The 15935-nt window shown below is 42.5% G+C and overlaps 1 protein-coding gene across 6 annotated transcripts in view; it reads right to left on the bottom strand.

The window, feature by feature from the left end:
- PDE1C (phosphodiesterase 1C) overlaps positions 1–15935 on the bottom strand; it is a 522865-nt gene that overhangs the window by 416851 nt on the left and 90079 nt on the right. The window lies entirely within an intron of this gene.

Genomic DNA, 15935 nt, shown 5'->3' with positions numbered 1-15935 from the left:
GGCTTGGTGATCAGCAGAGGGAAACACACGTGCAAAGGCACGGAGGAGTGAAGCAGCATGGACAGGCAAGTACTTTCATGTTTCTGGGGCTTAAATGATGAATTAGCGTGACAGAAGAGGTCAGCTGGGGCCAGATTTTGAAGGGCATTGCGTGGTATGCCAAGAACTTTGTAACAGGTAATAGGAAGATCCCTCGTACCCTTACCCGGTTTCCCCTGATGGTAACATTTTGTAACACTATAGTACAACATCACAACTAGGATGCTGACACAGACGCAGAACACTGCCATCACCACCAGGATCCCTCACGTTGCCCACTTACAGCCACACCCACTTCCCTCCCACCTCACTCCCTCTTTAACTCCTGGCAACCACTAATCTGTTCTCCGTTTCTATATTTTCATCATTTCAAGAACGCTATATACACGGAATTTATAACCTTTTGGGGTTGGCTTTTTCACTCAGCATCATTCTCTGGAGATTCATCCAGGTTGCTGCACGTACCAATAGCTTGTTCTTTTAATTGCTGAGTAGCATTCCATGGCAGAAACGTACCACGGTCTGTTTAACCATTCACTCGATAAATATATCTGAGTTGTTTCCAATTTGAGGTTATTATGAATAAAGCTTTTATAAATATTCATGTATAGGGTTTTTTAAATTGTGGTTAAAATACACATAACATAAAATTTACCATCTTAACCATTTTTAAGTATACAGTTTAGTGGCATGAAGTACATCCACACTGTGGTACAACCATCACCACCAATCATCTCCAGAACTCTTTTCACCTTGCAGAATTGAAGCTGTGTACCCACTAAATTTTCTCCCCTCCTCTGAGTCCCCGGCATCTGTGATTCTACTTTCTGTCTCTATGTATCTGACTACTCTAGATACCTCATACAACTAGAACACATAGCATTTGTCTTTTTGTGACTGGCTAGTTTCATTTAACATAAAGTCCTCAAGGTTCATTCATGTTGCAACGTGTCAAAATTTCCTTTGCTTTCATGAATGAATAATATTCCGTTGTATGTACTTACCATATTTTGTTTATTCATTCATCCATCAATGGACAATTGGGTTGCTTCTACCTCTTGGCTGCTGTGAATAATGCTGTTATGAACAAGAGAGTACAAATATCTTTTCAAGTCCTTGTTTTCAATTCTTTGGGGTATATATCCAGAAGGGAAATTGCTGGATCATATGGTAATTCTATTTTTAGTTTTTTGAGGTGCCATCAAACTGTTTTCCACAGTGGCTACACCATCTTACATTCCCACCAACAGTGAACAAAGGTTCTAATTTCTCCACATCCTGACCAACCCCTGTATCTAGCCATCCTAATAGGTGTGAGATCTCATGTACAGATTTTTGTGTGAATGTAAGACTTCATTTCTCTGGGATAAATTCCAAGGAGTGCAATTGTTGGGTCATATGGTAGTTGCATGTTAGCTTTTTAAGTAACAGCCAAACTTTTTCAGAGTGGCTGTACCACCAGCAATGTATGAATGATGTGGTTTCTCTGTATCCTCACACCAGGATTTGATGTGATCACTATTTTTTTATTTTAGCCACTCTTTTTTCTTTCTCTTAAGACTTTTTAAATAGCTTTACTGAAGTATAACTGACATGTAATAAATTGCATATGTTTAAACCATGTATTTGTTTTTTCTAATTTTTATTTTATATTGGAGTATAGGTGATTAACAATGATGTATTAGTCACAGGTGTACAGCAAAGTGATTCAGTTATATCTATACAAGTATCCATTCTTTTTCAAACTCTTTTCCCATTTAGGTTATTACAAAATATTGAGCCAAGTTCCCTGTGCTGTACAGTAGGTCCTTGCTGGTTATCTGTTTTAAATACAGTAGTGTGTACATGTCAATCCCAAACTCCCAATCTGTCCCCCCCCCGACCCTTTCCCCCTGGTAACCATAAATTCGTTCCCTAAGTCTCTGAGTGTTTCTGTTTTGTAAATAAGTTAATTTGTATCATTTTTTTTTTTAGATTCCGCATATAAGCGATATCATATGACATTTGTCCTTCTCTGTCTGACTTACTTCACTTAGTATGATAATCTCCAGGTCCACCCATGTTGCTGCAAATGGCATTATTTCATTTTTTTAATGGCTGAGTAATATTCCATAGCATATATATGTACCACATTTCCTTTATCCATTCATCTGTCGATGGACATTCAGGTTTGCTTCCATGTCTTGGCTATTGTAAACAGCACTGCAACGAACATCGGGGTGCATGTATCCTTTCCAACCATGGTTTTCTCCGTATTTGAGTCATTCTGATAGGTATATAGAGGTATCTCACTGTGGTTTTAATTTGCATTTCCCTAATGGCTACTGATGTTGAACATCTTTTCAAGTGCTTGTTTGCCACCTGTACACCTTCTTTGGTAAAATGTCTCTTCATATCTTTTGGTCATACTCTACATGGATTGTTTACTTTTTTACTTTTGAGTTTTGAGAATTATAGATACCAGAACTTTCTTGGATAGCAGCCATTACTTGCAAATATTTTCTCCCCGACTGTAGCTTGTCTTTTCAACCTCTTAACAGAATATTTTGTAGAAGAAAGGTTTTATGTTGATGAAGTCCAACTTACCCATTTTTTTCCTGTTATAGATCATGTTTCCAATAACATCTTTCTTTCCTACCCCTATATTCCAAAGATTTTCTCCTGTTTTGTTTTTCTAAGTTTCGTAGTATCAGTATTACATTTTACATTGAAGTCCATTTTTGTACACGTTTTGAAACATAGGTTGAGGTTTGAATTTTTGCCTATGAATGATCAAATGCTCCAACACCATTTGACTATACTATCTCCATTGAATTACTTTTACGCTTTTGTCAAAAATCAGTTGGGCATATCTGTATGGATCTATTTCTGGCTTCTCTATTGTGTTCCATTGATCCTGGATCTATCCTTTCACCAGCACCACCTAGTCCTTATTTATACATTGTTTTAAAATCAAATACACTGATTCTTTGCACCTTATTCTTCTTTTTCAAAATTATTTTAACTATTCTAGTTTCTTTGACACCTAAGGAGGGGAGGCAAATTTGTTACTGCTGGAAAAGGGTGAGCATTCCAGCTCCCCAAGTGACCTCTAGTGACATCTGATGAGTTTGGCCTCTGTCCCATTTGGCAGTTATGGAGTCCTGATTCTCCACTAGTCCTCCTGTGACATCACCTCAACAGGGAAGAAGAAGGATGCCTCACTACCAGTTGGAAGTGGAACTCCATGTTCCCCACATGTTCTCCACTGATACCATGGTGGGAAAGAGACCTCATTACCGGCCAGCTCCCTGCTTGGCCTTCTCCAAGGCCACCACAGTGGGGGTGTTAGGGCACCTCATAGTCATGTGAGGCTAGACATTCAGTTTCCCTACCCAGCCATTGTTGGCATGGGTGAGGATGGGGCCCCAGTTTTTCTGTGGTATTTGGTTGGAGTGGAGTGTCTAGTTATTGTCTAAACGTTTCCTGTCTTGCTAGACTGTCCCTTCCCTGGTCCTTTGGATACAGAGAGCAGGGTTTTGCTGGGCCTTTTGTTGTCTGATCTGTTGGCATTTCCAGGATTCTGGCTTCTCCATCTCCAAGAATGGGATGTATAAGGCAAAAAGAAAATCCAGAGAATTCACCACTGTTTCATTCCCCAGGTCCCAATTATCTCTAGCTGGTCTGGCTTCTTCTCTTCATCTTTCAGAGTCTTTTGTTTGTTTGTTTGTTTTTGTTTTTTGCTTGTCTTATATACAATGACCAGAGTTTTTAGTTGTACTTAACAAGAGTGATAGGGAAAAGTATGTCTACTCCATCTTCCCAGAAGCAGACATCTGAAGGCTTTTAAGGAGAGGAATGACATGGTCAGCTTTATCTTTTGGAAGATTGTTCTGGCAGGGAAGAGAACAGACTTCACAGAGGAAAATGGAGGCTCAGTGAAATCTATTAGGTAGGAGATGACAAGGGGCTAAAATAAAGCTGTGGCAGTGAGAATGGAGTGAAAGGATCTGAAGGAAACAGAATTCACGAGACGGATCCAGTACAATTTGGTGACTGGTGAGGGAGAAGAGGGATGCACATATGATTTCTAGGTTTTTGGTTGATGTTGCCTAGTGAATAAAATGGCACCAATTCAGTTAGGAAACACAGGAGTAGGAACTTGTATAGAGATGATGAGTCCAGTGTGGGAACTGATGCTTTTGAGGTCTCTGTTTTCTTCCACTTTTTATTCATAAATAATTGGCAGCTTCCTTGTGATGACTGTTTTTCATTTTACTGTACTTCCTTCAACTAGAAAATCAGAGAATGGAATGCTGCCTTTTGTCTTAAAAACTAACTAGCTCTCCAGAGAAGATATACAAATGGCCAAAGAGCATATGAAAAGATGCTTAATGTTATTAGTAATTAGGTAAACGGAAATCAAAGCCACAATATGATACAACTTCACACCTACTAGGTTTAAAATTTTAAAGAATAACCATACCAAGTGTAAGGGAGGATTTAGAGAAACTATAACCCTCATATATTGGTGATAGGAATATAAAATTGTCTAGCCACTTTGAAAAAGATCTGGGCAGTTTCTCAAAATGTTGAACTTAGTGTTACCTTATGATCTAACAATTCCACTCCTAGGTATACATCCAAGCTGAATGAAAACATACAACCACACAAAAACTTGAACACAAATATTCATAGCAACATTATTCACAGTGGAATCAACTCAAATGAAAAGAAAAATAAAATGTGGAATATCCATACTATGGAATATCATTCAGCAATTTAAAGGAATGATATTCTGATACATGCTACGACGTGGATGAACCTTGAAAACACTATGCTAAGTCAAAAAAGCCAATCACAAAAGACCATATATTATATGACTCCTTTTATAATATATATAAGGGCCAGAATAGACAAATATATAGAAACACAAAGTAGATTTGTGATATACTAGGACTAGGAGTAGGAGTCTCAATGAAAAGTGACTGCTATTGGGCACAAGATTTCTTTTAGGAATGACAAAAGTTTTCTAAAATTAGATTATGGTGATGGTTGCACAACTCCACAAATACATTAAAAGCCATTGAATTGTACACTTTTAACAGGGAAACCTTATGGTATATGAATTATATCTCAATAAAGCTGTGTTTTAAAAAACTAAAAACAACCCAATATTCTTTTTAACTAATTGTTAAACATAATTTAGTCTTATTTCTGGGTTCAGTTGTCTTCTTCCTGAGATATAGCATTTAGTAATTCTCTATGCAAGGGTATACATACAATAAATTCTCTCAGAATTTCTTGGCCTGAAAAATGTCTTTATTTTGGCCTCACCCTTGAATGATATTTCTCTCAGTATAGTATTCCAGGTTGGCAGTTCTTTTCCCTCATCATTTCACAAATATTCAATTTGTCTTCTGACTTCTAAATATGCTATTGAGAAGTATGCAGTCAATCTAATTATTACTCTTGGTAGATGCATTAGTTAGGATTATACATGTCTGCATAACAGAGACTCAAAATTTGAAAATATCAAACATGATAGAAGTTTATGTTAAGCTCTCTAAAATCTAGCGGTAAGCATTTCATGGCTGATATAGCAGCTCTGTTCCACAAAGTCTTCTTATGACCACACTACCAACCCTTGGTGTGACCATTATCCCTGTGGTCCAAGGTGGCAGCTAGAGCTTTCAGTATCACATTTGTGTTCCAGGCAGCAGGGTGGAGAAGGGATAAATAAGAAAAGGAAAAAAGGGAGCACAAGAGCCTCAAGAAAGTTTCCAGAAATCTGCCCCAACAGTTCTGCTTACACTTCATTGACCAGACCTTAGTTATGTCATCATACCTAGCTTCAAGAGAACCTGAGAAATGCACTCTATTTGGAAGGATGGGGACATAGGCCCCACTAAAAAATCAAGGTTCTTTTAATATAGAAGAACTAAACTTACAGTTTCAGACACAGTAGGTAATCTTTCTTCTCTCCAATTGTTTTTAGTTTTTTCTCATTGCTTATGTTGTACAGTTTCATTATTATGTGTCTAACAATGGGTTAATTTTTATTTTGGGGCTTGAAACTAGGTATGATTCTTCAATCTGATGATTCATATCACTAATCAATTCTGCAGGACTCTCAGCTACTAGATTTTCCGTTACTAGTTTTCCCATATTCTCTCTGGTCTTTCATTCTAGAATTCCTATTTGATGTATGTTTGACCTTCTCGTTCTATCTTCCATATTGCTTAACCATTCTTTCATGTTTGCCTGTGCGGCATTCTGGATAATTTCCTCAGATATATCTTCCAGTTCATTATTTCCCTTTTTATTCCTACCCAACACAGGTGGATAAACTGTGTTTGGGTTTATTTGTCTGTTTGTTTGTTTGTTGTTAATGTTAACTTTCACATTTCTGGAAGTTCTACAGGTTCTCTTAAAAATCTTCCTTTTTGTTCCTTTCTTAGAGTGTCAATTCTTTTTATATCTTTATTTTTAAATATATATAGTTCATGTTTTCTTTCAGTTTGTCAATATATTACCTCGAGGTCTTAGGGTTCTAATTCTCTATTCATTGTGCTCACTGACTCTCGTTCATCCTGGTGGATTGCTGCCCCTGTGGATTTTTTTTAAATTTTGATTGTGAGCTGATATTTAGCGCTCCTTGTTTTCTTTATGAAAATACATTATGACTTGGGTTGAAATATGAAAATTTTAATATGAAAATATTAACTTGGGTTAATATTTCAGAATATTTTTGCAATTGATTTTACTGCATCTTTCCATTTGATTCTGCCATTACTAGCCCACAGAACCAATTTTTACTAATTTCTTAGTTTGAAAGGGTACCTGGACCAGGCAGGTAGTTTCCATTGCCCAGAGGAGACTTTTCCTCAAGAGCAAGAGGAGGCAAACAAGTTTCCTTGTTATCTCCCTATGCTAATGGATGTATTTTGTTTTTCAGGTCCCTCTTTCACTGAGTATGTAGCCCTTTGTTCCAGTTATCTGTTGCTGCATAACAAATCACCCCAAACTTAGTGGCTTCAAACCACAACAACAACCATTTATTTTGCTCACAAACCTGTACTTTGGGATGGGTGGTGCAGCAGTGGGCTCACCATATGGCCTCTCTGTTTCCTCACAGCATGATGACAGTGTTCCAAGAACAAGCATCCCAACAGGCCCCAGGTGGAAGCAGCATCACTTTTGATGATCTACCTTTGCAAGTCACGTAGCAACATTCTGCCACAGTTATAGGCCACCCAAATTCAAGGGGAGGGAACATAGGCTTCACATCTCAGTGGGAGGCTTGTCAACATCACTCTGCAAGAAGAGCATGTGGGATGGGAGATAGAGCTGCAAATATTTTTGGAAAACACGATCTGCCATATGTTTTAAGAGTCAAGTTCAGGCAGAAGTCTCATATCCAACTCCCCAGGCTGCACAGGCCAAGGCCTTAACTTCTTTCCCCAGGTGGATGTTAAAACATGTGTTACTAGACCCCATGGAACTAGCAGCACCACCCCCATGCAGCATAGCTGCAGAATCAGCAGGCATGTTTACAGCTTGCTGTACTGATATTAAATTCATCTTTCATTTCTACCACCTGCAGAGTTCCCTTTCTATATTGCAAGTTTAACTATGCATTTAAGGGCATTTAAAAAAATATTTTACTCAGCATTCCTACGGGCTTATAAAAATTGGAGGATTTTCAGGTTTTCTTAGTCCACCTCTTACTGGAATCAGAAACTTTATCCTAACTTTATTCAAAGGAGTATACATTGAGAGGGGAGGGGAGGAGGTGCTTGGCATACAACAGCCAATCCATGTCTTCCCTGCCCTCCCTGGGGTCACATTACACACACACACACACACACAAAATTCTCATCAGATTTTTTAATTGTGTAAGCTTATACACTTGTGGCAAGGAGTTACATATCTGTTAGTATCTCAACAGGTTGGACCACAATTCCCATTAAAGAAGAAGAAACTGGCCTTCATGGAGGAAAAGAAATAAGTTGAAAGTAAAGGAGAGATGGTGAAGGCAAGGGTGTCAGCAAATACCAAAGCAACTAACATGATGGTCATGCTGCTCTGCATGAGAGACTGGGAGGAGTGTCTTTTAATTCCTAAGAGAGAAGTGGAAATAAAGGGTAAAGAATGGAGGACGGTGGATAGAGGAGGATCAAGGGGTGGTAGACCAGGAGCTACATGGGCAGCGTGGTCTTTAAAAAAATTACTGGCTGTGGGATGGGTGAAAGAACGGTTGAGAAGAGAACTATGACTTTAAATTGTCTGCACACAATTGCATATTGTGATCTCTCTTTCCCTAATCTTCAGTCAAGTCTTGCTTTGACCAATAGCCTCTGGTTACACGGGAAGAAGAGAAGAGGAAGGGGCTTTGGCCTGCATCTGAGTCTATGTCAGAGCAGATATGAAAATAGCCAGAAGCATACAGAGGAACACAATCAAGGGAGGTAGGAAATCAGGGCCAGAAGAACACTAAGTCATCCCAGATATTCACGGAAACACTGAGGTCTGCTCTGAATCTCCAAAGGGCACACAACAGTGATTTGAGCCTATTTAACTAGATCTCAATGGACCAAGAGCCTCCAGCTAACATCTGGGTTACATATTGTCCACAAGTTTCTAGAAGCTACTTACAGTATCATCGGCCATCCACTGGTGGACCAATGACTAACATACTGGGGACCAAGTGATATAGTGGACGTATTCAAAGACTTGCTCAAACGCATTCAAAAAAAGAAAAGCAGAGTGGGTTTCAGTTCCCCAAACACATAACACTCCAGTCCATCACTATGACCATTGCCATCAACCCTCGCTAAGACAAGGTGAGTTTCCCATCACTGGATGGGTTCCTTCAGAGAGCTCATGACCCCCTGACAGGGATGTCACAAAGAGGATGAGTTTTACAGGAAGTAGTGAGGTTTGGACTGGATCATGTGCAAGTTCTAGTCTAACTTGAAATTTTTCAAATCTAAGATAATGGGTTGATATATATCTGTTTACTGAACCAAGCAGATTTGCATGGCTGATAACGACTATATTTGATGAAAGGGATGGAGAAAGGGGGTAAGAAAGAGCAGTGGGACCCTTGTGGTCAGGCAGATAAATCTTGGATGAACGCAAGTTAGGGAGTAACTCCCTGTGGTTCTGAAACACAAGTATGTCATGACAAAAACTAGAGCGTGACAGTACAGGTTACTGTGTGGAGGGTGATCTGAAGCTACAAGCAAGAAGCTAGGGGCCAACCAAGCAGTTCTTATAATGACCTTGTTGTGGAGTAGCAAAGGCCAGGGCCAGATAGGAGATGATCTTAGAAAAGAGAGGATTAGATTCAAGAGATGATGCAGAGCAGTGCCAGTCACAAGGGAGGATTAGGGGGACCTTTAGATCATCTTCCCATAATCTCCATCAGCCCCCACAAACTCCTCCAATAAAAATAAAATAAAATAATAATAATATACTATTCTTTGACAAGGACAATAAACATTTGCTCTGTCTTATGTCTGTATGCAATTACATATTACAAGCAGCTGTCGAAAACTGCTAGTTGTATTATTCTGTAATGTATAAACTAAATAAAACCATTGTACTGCTCTGCATGCTGCCTTTTACCTCTACCTCTATCTCTGCCACCACCATAACACAGTCCTTCCAACTACAGCAGTGGTTCTCAAATACTGACATGCATCAGAATCACCACTAGAGTCTGTTAAAATACATATTGCTGAGACCCACCCCCAGGAGTTTCTGATTCAGCAGATCTGGTAAAGGGCTCAAATACTCATATCTCTAACAAGTTCCCAGGGACCCCACTTTGAAGACCACTGAGCTGCATTGCTACCCCTAAGCCCCTAGAGCTGCCACTGCTGAAGGTAACTTTCTGCGGGAGCAAGTAGGAAATGAAGAGGCTCGGTCTGTGAATACTACTGAGGTGGGACCTAGAGCTCTACAGAGGATCTGAACGTTTTGGAAATAGTTACAGTTGTTTAAGACAAACCAGGAAATCTCCATATCTGTTTCCTACCCTGTGCTGGGCCCTTTATATGGCTCTAGCTCACAGTACACACCCCTGAGAACGCTGAACACCCAGCCGGCAGCCACAGCCCATCACTGCTCGTGGCATTTCTCAGCACTTACTCCCACCCATTTTATCCTATCCTTGTTCTCATCATCTTGGTTCTGTAACCCATCCACCCCCAACTCAAGTTCTCGATGCTTGTGACAAACCCTCCTTGCTGTGACAGTCAGTTTAGAAAAAATCTCTGGCTGGACTTGAGCGCTCTGTCAGATGTGATTTGAATTTGCCTTGGGGCTCCACAATGGCCATTACCGTATAACAGGTACTAGGCTCACCCAGCACCCACCCTAGCTGTACATCCCTGCCTGCCCCTGCCCATCTCTGCCCAGGAAAGGGGACCATTCACCCAATCATACACCCAATATAAAAATACTAGGCGACCTCCCTTTGCTTTATCATCCATCCACCAAAACTACTCCAGCTTTTTTATAGGATAATCTATTTTCAACACTATCTGGATTATTACTTCCCAAAGCAAAAGAGGCCAAATTTGCAGGCATTACTAATTAGGCTCCATTTTCTTACTGCTTTTGACACCACTATTTTCTTTTCAATCATTACTCATCTCAGGGGAGAAATTGTTCTTCCTCAATTAGGGAAGCAATCAAAACTCCAGGATGGAGCTGCCCAGCTACACAAGCTCTGGGGCCAACCCCTCCCTCAGGACAGTCTCTTCCAATGCCGTGCACTCCCTTCTCAAAAGGTGCTCTGTCCATTGCACTGCATGCAGACTCTTTTAAGCCTCCTGGAGTAGCGATGTACACCCAAATCTGAGCTTTTCCTGCCACACTGTGGCCACCTCTGAACACTACACATGGTCTTTATTCCTTGAAGAGTGGTATCGCTTTTTTTTTTTTTTTTTCCCTACCTTTTCTACCTGTTAACCCACACACACTCCCCAAGCCTCAGCTAATGCTTGTCTCCTCCAGGAAGACTCCCTTGAACCCACCCCCAACCCAGGCCAGATGAAGTCTCCCCCATCTAGTTCCCACCACCCCTGTACCAATCTCTCGCATTTCCCTCCACACACCGCACTGGAGCCACTTACTTCTCCAACTCCCTGATTAGACTGTGAGCTCTTGGAAGACAAACTTACTCATCCGTGTGTCCCCAAGGCCTAGCAGAGAAAAATCTTCAATAAACACATGTGAAAGGAAGGGAGGGAGGAACGGAGGGAGGAAAGGAGGAAGGGAGGGAGGGAGAGAGGTGGGCGGGGAGAGGAAAATGACTCAAGGTAATAATATACGTAATGACAACCACCCACACTTACTGAGCACTTACAGTGTGCAAACACTATGCTTTATATTATTTACCCCAAGCAATCAGGGCCAATATCCACCTCAGCTGCCCCCGCCCCATCCAGTGACTGGCCTATCAGGACCTCCTGCACCCTCCTTCACATCACCCATGGCCAACATCTGTTCTGATTGGTCGGTGACCACGTCACATGTTTTTAAGCATTTTAGCACTCATTCCTACCTAGAGTAATTAAGTTACCTGCCCAAGTTCACACAGAATTCAGAATTCCTGGACTCAGAACCCAAACCCAGGCCTGACACCAGAGCCCATGTCCCTCGTGGCTTCTGAGGACCCTCACGTTAGTATATGGGAGCCCCTTGAGGGAGGCCTGGATCCAGAGGGATCCGGGAGTGTGTGTGCTGGCAGTGGGAGAGCCTACCCTGCCTAAGAAGTTAGGATAAGGAGGAGTGGGGAGAAGCTGCAGGCAGGGTAGTAGTTTACTCAGTCTTCATTCAACAGGCAGTTGTTCCTGCACCAGGCACAGTCAATACATGCTCAACCAGGGGTCCGTTGGCCTCCAGGAGCCTACTGTCTAATGGGAGACAGACATGCACATAAAACAGACCTCTCCAGAGAGGAGGGCTCTCTGGGGCTGGCGCTGGAGGGCAGCCTCCCAGCATCCCAGACATCTGGACCAGCAGGAGTCCCCCCGGCCCCAGGGCCAGCTGACTCCATCCCAACAGTCCCGATGTCAGGAGCCCAGTGTCAGGGGGCTCCAGGAGCTCGTCCTCTGACTGGGGTCTGGAGCTGGGCTGGGAGGTCCAGTTCTTCACCACACAGCTCTGGTCCCCAGAGGCCACCTACAGCTCCAGGAGGAGGGGGAGACGCTGGCCAAGTGTGACACCCTTCAAAGGCTTCCCCAGAATCAGGGTCCACTCCGTGGGCTAGCACAAAGACCCCTCTTAACCTGACCCCGGGCTGCCTCTCCAGCCAGTTTCCCTAACGTGCGAGGCTCCTCTGTGCCCATGTGTTCTCTCTGCCTGGGACACGCTTCCCACACCTTCCTCAACAGCACCCTTCAACACTCAGGGGTGTTGAACTCGCAGCACCCTTCAACACTCAAGGCAAGCATGCCCTTCCCAGGGAAACCCGATCTAACCTGTTTAGAGGCCCTGCCCTGTGTTCCCTCTGCCCCCACTTCCTGACCCCCTCTGACAGCACACTCCTCACTGTGGACTAACTTTTCTGTCTTCTCACATCAGGCTTTACACTCCTGGATGGCAGGGATCTTGTTTTAATCAGCATTTGTATCCTCAGCACAAGGATGAGCCAGGCCCCTGGTGAGTGTTCAGTACCTATTTGAATGAGCAACTAAATGAATGAGCGAGTGAACAATTAAATGAAGAAACCCCTTTGTCCCCTCTATTTACACACTGAGAATACATTTTCAGGTATCTGGAGAAAACAATTAAAAGGCCTGCTATCAATCATTTTCACCACAGTAAGAATGAATCCCTGTGTTCCCACTCTCGAAGGGATGTGTATATCAAGTTTTTCCCTTATTTTAGGCAATTTCTGATATAAGTAAGCTGGTGGAAGGGCATGTTGGAGGAAAAGTCTTCCCGCCCCAGATGAAACCAACTGTAGCCACGTGGATCTCTGAAGCCTGCCCTGTGGTAAAGCTTGAGTACCTCCATGACTGAGCTGGAAGACCCCCAATCCCCAAGTCCCAGAATCAGCAAACTCTAACCCCTAGACCAAGGAGGAAGTCATGTGCACTGGGAACAGCCAAGATTTGGAGTTGGAAGACCTAGAATTCCAGCAGTGAGCGATTCTCAGTGTTTTCTCCCGGCCTCATTGTCCTCATTTGTAAAAATGGAGACAGCGCATAGCTGTGTGAGCACTGCCTGTCAGAAAGCTTTGCATGCAGTACCCATGGGAGATGCTCTGCCCACTCACCCCACCCACCGCACAGAGAGGGGTGGTCCCCACACACAGGGACTCCAACCCAAGGATAGATAGCCTCATGGTGGGAGCCATTCTAAACCATCTGTTAACGTAAAGCCAACGTGCTTTGGGCTCACACGGTGCCTTAGAGTCGGGGTCACTCTCAATCCTTCATTCTCCTTGACACTGTCATTCTTCTGTAGGTTTTGGAGGGAAAGATAATATTCTCCACTTCTTTTGAATACCGCTCCCCTCCCTCCCTCCTGCTCCTTCCCCAGCCCACTCCTAGGAGGATGACTTCCTTGTTACTCTATGTGTCCGTGGTTGTTAGGTGGATGCTCTGACTAAGGCTGAGTCGATCAAAAGTCACTGCTAAGACTAAAGTGATGAAGATGGGGTGGCAAAGGGTCCTGATAGGATCCAGAGTCTCACAGGACTCACTCCACGGCACCCACCACCTCAGCACTGCTGTTTGATGGCACAGCAAGTGTCTCCAGTCTAAAAGTCATAGGAAGTAAGCTTGACCCATAGGTTTTGGAATCAATTTCTTTGAGGAAAGCATAGTGTCCTGGGTGGTAGTGTCAGTCACATAGAGAAGAAAGCCAAGCACAGGGTTGTATTGTGGAAGCGACCCTCTTTGGAAACGGACTGGAATGAGCTTGCAAGGCTGGTAAACTAGATAGCCAAGGTAGGATGGGAAGCCAGCCCTTGGAAAAGCCAGATGTCTTCATGACTCCTACACTCTATTTCCTCTGGTTCTCCTTTAGGATTTCTTACTATAATCATCATAGCTCATTTCCATTGCAGTAGAGGGTAGCCAAGAAAAGTATATGGATTCAAGCAGGGGCAAAATCTACAGAGAAATGAACATATTTCAGAGGCATTGGGAATCAGCATGTGAAAACCCCAAAGGGGATGAAAATCTTGGGACTACTTGAGTGGCCACTGGGCCAGCCCCTTCCTCCCTACCCTGAGCTCTTTTCTGCTTAACCCCCAGAGGGTCCAGTTTTCACAACATTACCGACCTGTGTTCTTGCCTCCCACTCTGAATTCCTCCTAATTACATGCTGGGCCACAAACACTGTCAGGGCTTTCATATGTCTTGCAAGGTGCAAAAGTTAGAGAATGCTGCAGTATTTCATTTTCCAGCTTCCAAACGAAAGTCCATCATCCAAATCCTTCCAGTCTTCCCAAACTGAACACTTCATTCACATGAAAAACGTCATTTTCAATGTGGGGAAGTGAGGTGAGTGTCAATCAGACAATGCTACATTAAGGAATTTTTTCCCTTCCTAAAAGCCACCTAATTTTTTCCCTCTAGTGTTTGCTACAAAAAGATTTAGTAGCTAATGTGCCATCTGACTTTTTTCCAGGACATTGCACTAAGTCAGGAGACTTTTTTCCTTTCTTTTTTTCTTTTCAGAATCAGCCCAATTTAATTGGTTTGCCACTAATTACTTTTTTCCTATATAGATATTATTTTCCCTCATATCCTCACTTAGCTCCTACTAATGAGCTTTCAAGTGACACACCATCCCTCCAACCCAGTCACACAATTTAGAATCTGTAGAAGCTGTTTACAAGAGAAGGTACCCTCTTCTCTCTGTGAAGGGCCAAACTGCTCCAGGTTTCATTCTAGCTTCTCGGTTAAAGGGCTCCATCCCCTTCCCAAACCTCGTGATGAGCCTCTGAAGGGCAGAAACTCCCATGGGGGTGCAGCCTGCACAGCGTGGTCGGATTACCACCCCAGCTTATTAATTTGCCTGACTACTGCTCAGGAGACGAAGAAATACAGGAACTAAAAGCATATTCATCATCCTCACTGAGCTGTGGGATGAAATACTTATTTTGGAAATAACGATTCCAGGTAGGAGGGCAGTGAAAAATGGGGCCTGTGAGAAGCAAGTGTTTTATTACACAGTTTCTAAAATGTGAGCACTTAATGCTCTTTCATTATCATCTATTATTACAGTTCTATAAAAATCGTTTTTAGGAATCAATCCCAAAGTTCTGAAGCCCCCCCCCCCAAAAGAGCTAGAAGGCAGAATTTGGAAGAAGCCCCCGAAATAAAGAAATCATACTTTCGACTCTACATGTTAAGACTTATCTTGGCAGAACCCACACACAAGACTTGGTCAGCCCTATGTGAACAACGCAGTGACTCTCATGCCATCACTTCAAAAGATGGTAACTTTTTTATAAAAGAGAGAAGATGGGTATGAGTTTCCTATTTTTCAGATGGGAAAACTGAGGCTCGGAAAGCATAAGTGAAATTACTTTAAGTGAAAGCCAGCAAGTAGTGATGGTGCTGGAAAGAAAAATCCATCTATTTTGATTTACAGTTCCACTATTTCTCCACTGGATGCTCAGCCCATTTGGGGAGCATCTCCACCCAACCCTACTCAGTCTCCCTTGGTATTTCCACTCCCTTCATTGGGATCTGAGTTTTCATCCCAGGGAATGCATTAACTTGGCAAATGTATTATTTGCTGATCACTCTGGCACAGAAAACATCAAGAGGCTTTTGACTCTTGCTCACCCGTTGGGCTGAAGACCTGGAGACAAAGGAGTCAAGTGAAATTGATGGGGAGCTCCTAGGCCCTTACAAACATCCCAGTGCCAAAGGAGAACC

This window comes from Balaenoptera ricei, chromosome 9 (assembly GCF_028023285.1).
Source record: "Balaenoptera ricei isolate mBalRic1 chromosome 9, mBalRic1.hap2, whole genome shotgun sequence".
Classification (NCBI taxonomy): domain Eukaryota; kingdom Metazoa; phylum Chordata; class Mammalia; order Artiodactyla; family Balaenopteridae; genus Balaenoptera; species Balaenoptera ricei.
Note: the sequence above shows the minus strand (reverse complement) of the source record. Positions and strands in the feature narration are given on the sequence as shown.